We start from the raw sequence: 9,363 nt of genomic DNA, 5'->3' as shown, positions 1-9,363 counted from the left end.
TGGCATTTGCCAAAATGAAAGGATATCACGAGGTCAGATGTTCAGGTGGCATGAGCTGGTTTAGTTCTTTGGTTGTGTGGGAAAAGCAGAGCCCTTATTTCAGGCTCTGTTTTTGGGCACATGGCTTCCTTGAAAACCTGAGGTCTGGCACCACAGTAACATTTACTCTGAGGGTAATATCTGAAGTCAGTGGGAATTTTTGCCACTCATTCATTTGTACTTGAGGTTTCACCCAAGGGAATTTCACCGAAAAGAAAATTCTTCACCCAAAGAAGTCCAGGAGGAAGGAGATCAGAATGGATCACAGCCAAGCTTGAGTCCCCTGTTAGGGCATTGCTACCTTGCCTTGTGCACAGCTGGAATTGAAAGCATGGACACATTCCATGAAAATATAATGGTAACACACAGCAACCTGGACCTGTTGTCTGTGGGACTATCCAGCTATGGTTCAGAGACATATGTGGGTGCATTGGGTCAGCTGATGCTAGTTATGAATATAAAAGAAAAAACACCAACCAAACAAAACTTATCCCAAAAACACAACCCCCAACCAACAAAAACAATAAAAAACCAAAAAGCACAAACAAAAAACCAAAACCAAAAACAAAACCAGAAACAAACAAACAAAAAAAAACAACAAAAAAAACCCCTAAACCACCAAGGAAAAAAAAGCCAGCAAGAGGCATATAATTATATGCACCTGTTATTAAGAAAATGCAACATTATTAGAGTTCTTACTAACTGGAATGCCTGGAAGAGATTTACCACAACAGAAGAAAATCAATTAGGTATGTATGTATACCATATATATACATCTTACTAATTTCCTTTAGGTTGCGTGAGTAACTTTTAATTAAGCTTCAGGTTAAAATGTGTATATTTGAGTACACATATATGAGGACACCTTATAATGTTGACCATAAACATAGTATTTTGGTTCCCATATGAAATGTATCAGGATGTTTGCTGGCCTATTTCAGTCAAGTTACATCATGTAAAGATGTAAGTCTGTAAACCAAGACTGAAGGGAGTGTGGATGACCTCTTCAGCCTGGCTACACTTCATTCACCCAAGGGAAGTTCTGTTGTCCTTGAGATAACCAAGATGGTTTGGTTTTAGATGGCTTCATGCCAAAGAACGTGGCTTCATGCAGTGTTCTTCTGACTTCTGCTCAAGCACACACATGCCCGACATTGCTTTTGTTGCTTTGTCACATTGGCCTCTGGGTTTGTGCACATAGAGTATGGGCTGCATTTACTCAAACTTAGATTTTCTGAGAAATTAAATGTCTGGGTCTGAATTATTCACTACTGGATCATTTTATAATCTGTTGAGAGACACAGTTATTTCCAGAGGGCAGTTCCTCTTCCTATAAAATCTTTGAGACAAATCATCCTCTAGAAATGCCTGCTTCTCTTAACTGGGCTTTGGAGGTGACCAGCTCAGACTGAGATGTCTCAAGTTTGCTTACTTAAGGTTAAGCAAGATGCACCCCTCCCAGAGACTGTAGTGGAGGCACACAATATTTATCAGTTCTTGCCTGTACCTGACTGGAATGCCATAAAACAATATCAAGTGCTATGTGTGATTTGAGATTGATGATTGCTGTCAACTGGATAATTTTGTATTTTGTATCTATTAAGTTTTAAATTTTATAGACTGAAGTAAGAAAATTACCTCCAAAATTATTTTTTTCCCACAGAGGATTCATGATATGAATGATTTTTCATCACAAACTTCCAATTTTCTATGCAGTTTTTCAATTTTTAAAAACATTTTTCTGGGATAATTATAGGAAAATAAATTCTGAAAAAGGTATATATTTTGTTAGAACCATTTCACACATAATATAAAAAACACTCAAGCATCTCAGTCATTCAGTGAAAACAGATCCATATGATCACTTAGAATTTTAAAACATTATTTTAATTACTTTTTATATTTCCTTTTTGTTTTTAAATGAACATATGAATGCTTTCATACTCTAACCCCCCAATCAACTGTATTAAAGTAAGCATATAAGAGACTCAAACCTTTACAAACACTTGTTCTAATAACATTTTATTAGCAGAACATTAATTTTTGACAAATTTGCTATGAAGTCTCTTGCATCACACACAGGATGATATCCATCACTAAGCTAAATGCCATAAAATCGTCTTTAAATGCAACACTAAGCTTAACAAAGTGGGAGAACATAATCTCTGATTGGGAAGCTCATTTAATGAAGTAATTCAGGAAAGGGGAGCTGAGCTCTGGAGTAACCTCAGCACTGCTGCTTCCCTGCCAGATGGAAAATCTCAGGGATGACACATTTGCTCCTGAGGGGAAGGATGCTGCCCCTTTGACAGCCTACCCACTCCACACCAACTGCATCAGCCTTGGAGGAAGCTGTGGCTCCATCCTCCCTCCAGAGGAAAGGCTGATGGAGCAGGGAATGGAGGGAAAATCTCCAGGCTGTGTTTGTGCATGAGGGGCAGGCAGCAGAGTGCCAGGGGCTGTGCTGCTGCAGCTCCCAGGGAGAGCAGGGGATCCCAGCAGGCACAAGCACACAGAATAGAACATACACCACAGGACACATCACAGAATCATGGAATGGTTGGGTTGGATGGGATCATCTCATTCCACCTCCCCTGCCACAGGCAGGGACACCTTCCACTAGACCAGCTCTCACACACACATACAAACACAGACAGACACACAGATCACATTTTTAATGCTGCATTTGCCTTTCCCAGCAGTGCATTTTGTTTCTTTCCTTGCTGTTGCTGCCCTTCAAACCAGTGTGATCAGGAATAGCCCTTGGACTTCAGTGTGACCAATCTCAGACACTGTAAATCCAAGTGCCAAGTGCACCTTGGGGCCACACAGCTCCTCTTGGTATCCAGTCATGACTACAGAATGACTTGACAGCAGCGGGGAGTCAAGGATTTCAAAAAGTATGATAGCTGGTACCAAATCCAAAGTTTGTATCTGGAAGTGTAGACAGGCATTTGTGAATTTCATCAGCTCAAACATTCATCATCTCTGGTCTGGTCCCTGGGCTGTAAATTCACCTGTAGCTGGAGGGCATTTGTTGTGCCACTGGAGTCTTCTGGTGTGTCTGATGTAAAAGAATCCTTTATTTTTTTTTGGTCAAACATCCAACTTCCATATGAGGCAAAGCACAGTAAATTGGGACAATTGATAAACTCACTTCAGCTGTGACAGACAGATGACTGTAGACATACCTTCAATCAGAAGAAACGAAACCAGAAATCAATCTCTAATTTTAAAAATAAGAGAGAGAGGTATAGAGAGCATGCCATTAGGCATATAGGAGCACATTTAACGCATACCTAATGTTAGGTTTAGTCCAAAGAAGATGTAAAATGTGTTGGACCTACCCCTACCAACACCTCACACTGCCTGCTGGCAGATGCTGTATGAGGCAGAGGCAGCCAAATCTGTCCCTTGGATCCAATGCTGTTCCGGAGGGTGCCCTGGATTCCAGCATCCTCAGAAGTGTGCACAGTTCTTGTTTTGGGGAAATTTAGAAGGTTCATGCCAAAATAGACTGGAACTGGACTAATGTGGATGATTAGAGGACAGAACCTGTAAACAAAGTGGGGAAATGTTGTTTGAGAGGATAGATGTACCTCATAGAGCCATTACTCTTCTGGAGGGAAAAAAAAAAGTTACTTATTCACCAACAAACAAAAGCTCATTTCTAGTCCTAGCATAGTATGTTTTTGTTTTTTTTTTTTACTTTCAAGGTAAAAGTACTTAATCTTGTGTATTTATTAAACAAATATTACAGCAATTCAGTACAGCAATTTCAGTACAATTGCAGTTAGTGATGGGTTCCATATTAGTTCACAAACAAAGCATGGTATTTGTAAAATAGCATAGTTTAGGCTTCCTGAACTAACAAAAATTGTAGACCAAGCCTATTACGAAGGCATGCAGGAAAGTTAATCAAATAAATGTGGAATGTAAGTTTGCCTAACCTGCAGGTTGATAAACGCCATATGGGTGCTCTTACAGAGGAATAAAATTGCTTTCATTTTCTGTAGCTTAATTCTGTTTAAATTGCTGCAAACTCCAGCCTCTTTATTCTGAGTGAAAACACATGTCCCAGGAGTTTAATGTGCTTGAACTTATGCCTGTTAACTTCACCACTTGATTATCTATAACTTTCCCAAGTCTCCCCACCCAAACTTGCTGTTAAAACAAGTTATTGTTCCTACTTACATACAAAGTGTTTAAGCAGGCACAGCAATGTGCTCCACACCAGCTGCACTTCAGCCGTGTGGGGCCCTTCTAATGGGTGCTTTTGCCCACGTTTGCAAGTGTTCTAAGAAGTTAAACTTCCAAAGGGAGACAGAAAGAGAACTATTGAAAATCCTCAAAGAAATCTCTCCCCTTTCTATGCACTTTTTCTGAATTTTTCCCAGGGGTACTGGACCCACTTTATTGTCTTATACGAAAAAGATGCCAGAATGGAAATGCACATCCAAGAAGGCTATGGCAGACTAAAGTTGCTGTCAAGCCTTAGTAAGAATGCTGCTTTCTGGTCTTCACCTCCACCAAATTCTTTGGGAAGACAAGCTATAAGTTGTTCTTTTGCACTTTACCTGCAAAATGTCCTTCATTCAAGTACCTCTCGATGTACTGTTGCTGATTTAACTTTAATGTTTAGCATTGCATCACATTTCTTACCATTTAAAATAAGAGAAGTAGTAAAAAAGACAAACAAATAAAGAAAACCAGATCAGGAATAAACACAAGCTAATTCATGGCTGAGGTACCAGACTTTTGCCCAAACTGTCTGGCATGTGTTTGATGTACAGGATGACAAGAAAATTCTCATAATAACTATTTCATTAGTGTATTCCTAAATAGGACAAGAATATTCAGAAGATGTGCATCACCACTAAATAATTCACTTATTGCAGGTCTTGTTCTATGGAGCATATAGGCAATACTGCCTTGATCTATTTAGGTAGAGACTGACATCAGATGTGGCTCCCCACCTGTGGCAGGAGTGCCCCTGGCATCACACAAACCACTCCCAAGGCCACAGCCAAGGCACCTCCCTCTTCCTATATGGGTGCTAATTTGGATTGCCCAGGAACAGCCTGTTCACAGGCCATTACTAGCAGCTGTTTATGCAGGCATCCCCCTGTACCTCATCTCAGGCACCACTGCCTCCTGCCCTGACTGACCCTATTTGCAGACAAGTGGGCTGGAGAGATGAAGGCCTTGGGAAGGGTGGGCTGTGGAGCTGATGGCCCAGTGTCAGAGTTTGTGGTTGGAGAAGATGTGAACAGCAGGGGTAGAGACAATATTCGGTGTCACCCCCAGTGATGCCAGTCTGTTTTGGATGTGAGCAGCCCAGTTGTACAGCAATGATTTCAGCGTGTCTGTGAGTGACAGCCTAGAAAATAATTTAGAAATTAATGATAAAATCGATACCGCTCTATGACTCTGGTTAATAGTTCCTCATTTTTATTGTTTTTAAAGGAAGTTTAACATTTTCTGTGTAATCTAGAAGAGAAAAGTCCAAACCTACCTCCTTTGGATGAAAAAAGTCTGAGCTTCATGGATACTGTTGCTATATACATCTTCATAACTCTGTAACTAGACTCTAGGTTCCCTATGAAAATAGGTCTTGGATGAGAAATTCTGATATTTTTTTGGAAACTCTAGAATTATATTGAGAAAAATGTAGACTATTAGAATCACATCAAGAATTATAGAATACAAGAATTATGTCAATAAAATCCCAAAGTGATTTATCTCTTGCTAAATGATACCGTAAATTTTAATACTAAGCCTTGCATCTCCTAGTAAGTTTAGATTATTTAATATGACCATATGAAACATCTTAAACTATGCCAAAATTTTGTGGTTGACCTCAAATTCAACTTCTAAGGAGAAGCAAATATAAAGGGAACTTATGGAAGAAAACATGCATACACTTTTGGAACACTCTATAACCAAGAGCCTGTGAGAAAAGGCAAATATGTAATAAAGAGGAGGCAGCTGAGACAAAGCATCGAGAGTTGAAAATATTTAGCTGATACTAAATATTTTTAAAAAGAGACTTCAGAAGTGTTGCCTATCTTACTCTGGTATTTTTAGATTTCTTTACACTTCTGATGATCTGGAAAACTTAAAAACTTAATATTCTTTGAAAAACACACTTACTAGCTAATTAATGTATCCTTGCAGCATCCTGTAACTGATATATTGGGCATGCCAGGGGCAGCAGCCTCTCCTCTCCCTCTCTGTCCACCATGTCAGGGCTTCCTCCTGTAGGCACCAGCATCTTGTTGAATTTCTTGCTGTACCAAACCTTGTGAGATAAAAATCTCAGGGTGCTGTGGGACATCCTTCTTTTGGGAACATCTCTGGGAGTTATGGGCTTTATTTTGGAAATGTCCAAAAGGGAAAAAGAGCCTTAAGTCTATGAGGCTGAGAGCCTGGACTCTTGGACTGACAGCTGTGCAAGCCCCACAGCCTTTCTGTGCCAAATTTTTGACCTCCACAAGAAGAGGAATATAAATATTTCAGATGGAAATACTACACATTTCCTTGTTTTAATACTCATACTGTTTGAGACCCCTGAGCGAGAGATGCTATGTAAATATGAAAGTAGTGACAAGTGGCTTTGTCAAGCACCAGGATAAATAGAGTAGAAAAGCATAAAAGGCCAATCCCAAGTATGCATACATGAGTGCATGCAGGAAAAGAAAAGCTCAGCTTGCTCAAGACATCCATGCACTTCTAGAAAGCTAATGTAAATAAATGGAATTGCCTGTATGAATATCACGAAGCAATATAAACTGGAAACAATTAAATGAGTCTGCCTACTCTATTCTGTGGCAGAAACATAAACTACATGAGGTTTGCTTTCAAATGTCACATCAAAAGATTAGCTGCATTAATTTGGATATGTAGTTGTGAAAAAATGCTTCTGGAGTAGAGGAATATTAATCTACTGGTCAAGCCTTTCTCAATGTAGCATATTATGTTAATATGTTAAAATATTAATTTCCTTTTAGTACCAAATTCCTATTGAATATATGATTGAAAAAATGATAATTTTATGCAATTTTTAACTCTTGTGTACGAGTGATTTACACTGAGTGCAAAAAGTACACAATCCTGTTTTTCAGTCTGACACAGTTTTCTCTGATGCTTTGAGCTCCTCTATGTAGTCACTTGACTACAAATTATAACACACTTGACTTTTCATATATAAAGGATAGCTTGAGATATTTTTAAGCTTTTTTCAAAATGTGAGCAGTGCACACACTGGATTAATATAAATGGAAAACAAACTTTCAAAAAACTCTAGTGTATTCTCACTGCAAGTGTTCTCTTCCTTTTATTTTTTCTGAAAACAAAATAAGATAATAATATGTGATAAATGCAATCTTGTGGTTATATGACTGTATTTCCACAGGTTTTGATATTGCAGTTGTTACTTTAGAAAGAGCTAATGTGACTGACAGAGCAGAACAATTTATCTTAGAACTATAGATCTTTCTGTGGGCAGAAACGCCATGATGAAAAAATAACAAAATTGAAATATGATACAACATTTGAAAAGATGAAAAAACCCACTGCTCTTCTCTTTGCAAGCTTGTCACAAAGGTGAGACTAAAACAAACCTCCAGATACTCGATATTAATAGTGCTGAACAACAAGGTTCCTGCTCTCTTCTCATGTGCCAGGGTGTTCAGGGGAAAGCAGCACTACCAAAGTCGATACACTGAATTCTCTTCCATACACTTAACACTTGCTTGCTGCTTTGAAGTTAATGGAGTTATTCTGAAGTTAATTGGGTTTAACTCAGAGGGAAATTGGACCCACTAGAATGGGTGCCAATACAAAAGGCTTTGGAAGCCAGCCTGCATTGCTGGTCAGGGATTAACAGTGCAGCAGAAAAGGACCTCTCAGAAAACAAGCAAGACAGGAGGCTGATGCAGAGGAAACTTGCCCACTCTTTTGAATTGGCAGCTGTATCACATACTGTAGTGGGGAGGCACTCAGCACCACTCTCCACAAGTTCAAATCAATTTTCTGCTTGGTTCTTCACCACAAAAGTATGTGTATGATGCAGGATGAACAAAAGAGAGTTGTCAAAGTGGTTAGCACAGGTCTGGGATAATGGGATAATGCTTACATGGATCAGAATTAGTTAATCATATATAATGTCTTGAAATTATACATGCAACTGTGCTGAAAAAAAATAGATCCAGAAAAGATATTTTATCACACGTTGTTTGAAAATCTGTCCCCAAATTAAAAGACGACATCACTTCTAGCTTCTCACAGTAACATTGGATCAGTTGGTCAAAATAGTTTGTGTGATCTCAAACCAAGAGTGGTGCCACCAGCTGTACCCTAAATTTCTTCCATGGTTACTGAGTGCATTTGCATAGTAATTGCTTTTACAGTACAGTATGCAAGCCCACATAAAGTACCCCAAATAAAATTAATTCCTAAGACTTTTATATCCTTCAAATAAATGCATATTAACCAGCAAGGTTTTATCTTTCCCATACTGACTCATTTCCTTTAGTAAATGATCACTGTGTAGCCCATTGACTTTCTCCATGACTATTGGCAACTATAAGAAAGATTTCTTGCACTAACAATAAGACAGGTGCCATGTAAATTTGAATACATTCCTTTTGCTTTATACATTTGTAGAGAATTTAATCTGTAATTACTGGAGATGGTGACAGCAATTTTCTGTAGAGTGCAGGAGGAAGTGTCAGATGTAAAACCTGCTCAACATTTTCCCCTGTTGGGCTGTTACTTTCTCTTTCCTGGACTGAAAGGAAAGAATGGGCAGTTGATAATTTTTAAAATACACCACACTGAGTTCATGTTAGATTCATTGCTAGCATTGCCAGCAGGGAATACATTTCCTTTTTATATGAGCTATGAACAAAGGACATACTTTTGGTTGTACTTGTTCTTGCTTGGCAAATAACTGACACTAGCTGCCAAAAGTCTCTTGTGAAAAGAAAGACCCATCATGGTCATTTATGCCATAATGGCCATTCAAGCCATCCTAAAATTATCTCTGAAGGCTGGAGAAGCAGTTGCACTTCCTTCTCTATAGAGCTTGCCTGTGAAATTACACAAGCAGCTTTTTTCTTCTGTTTGACATCTGAGTGTGACTGCTACCCTGCTACAGCTGCAGGCTGGGTCCAAGTACCTGCAGATATAAACCAAGAGGGTTTAGTGGGCAAGCCAGGATGGCAAATGCTTTTCTCCCTCCCTGTGTCAGCAGTTGGCATAGCATGTCATCTGTGCCAAATGACCAGATCTGGTCTGGTGGCCATGGAGGTAGACTGAACC

General features: G+C 39.1%; 1 long non-coding RNA gene across 1 annotated transcript; it reads right to left on the bottom strand.

The window, feature by feature from the left end:
• Positions 1-2,668: 2,668 nt before the first annotated feature.
• Positions 2,669-3,698, bottom strand: LOC135295205 (uncharacterized). Its single transcript, XR_010357230.1, has 3 exons — positions 3,339-3,698; positions 3,057-3,230; positions 2,669-2,973 (listed from the first exon to the last, which is right to left on the bottom strand). It is a non-coding gene; the product is annotated as an uncharacterized LOC135295205 (long non-coding RNA).
• Positions 3,699-9,363: the final 5,665 nt, after the last annotated feature.

The sequence above is a fragment of the Passer domesticus genome, chromosome 2 (genome assembly GCF_036417665.1).
Source record: "Passer domesticus isolate bPasDom1 chromosome 2, bPasDom1.hap1, whole genome shotgun sequence".
In the NCBI taxonomy this organism is placed as follows: domain Eukaryota; kingdom Metazoa; phylum Chordata; class Aves; order Passeriformes; family Passeridae; genus Passer; species Passer domesticus.
This window is presented reverse-complemented; position numbering and strand designations above follow the sequence as displayed.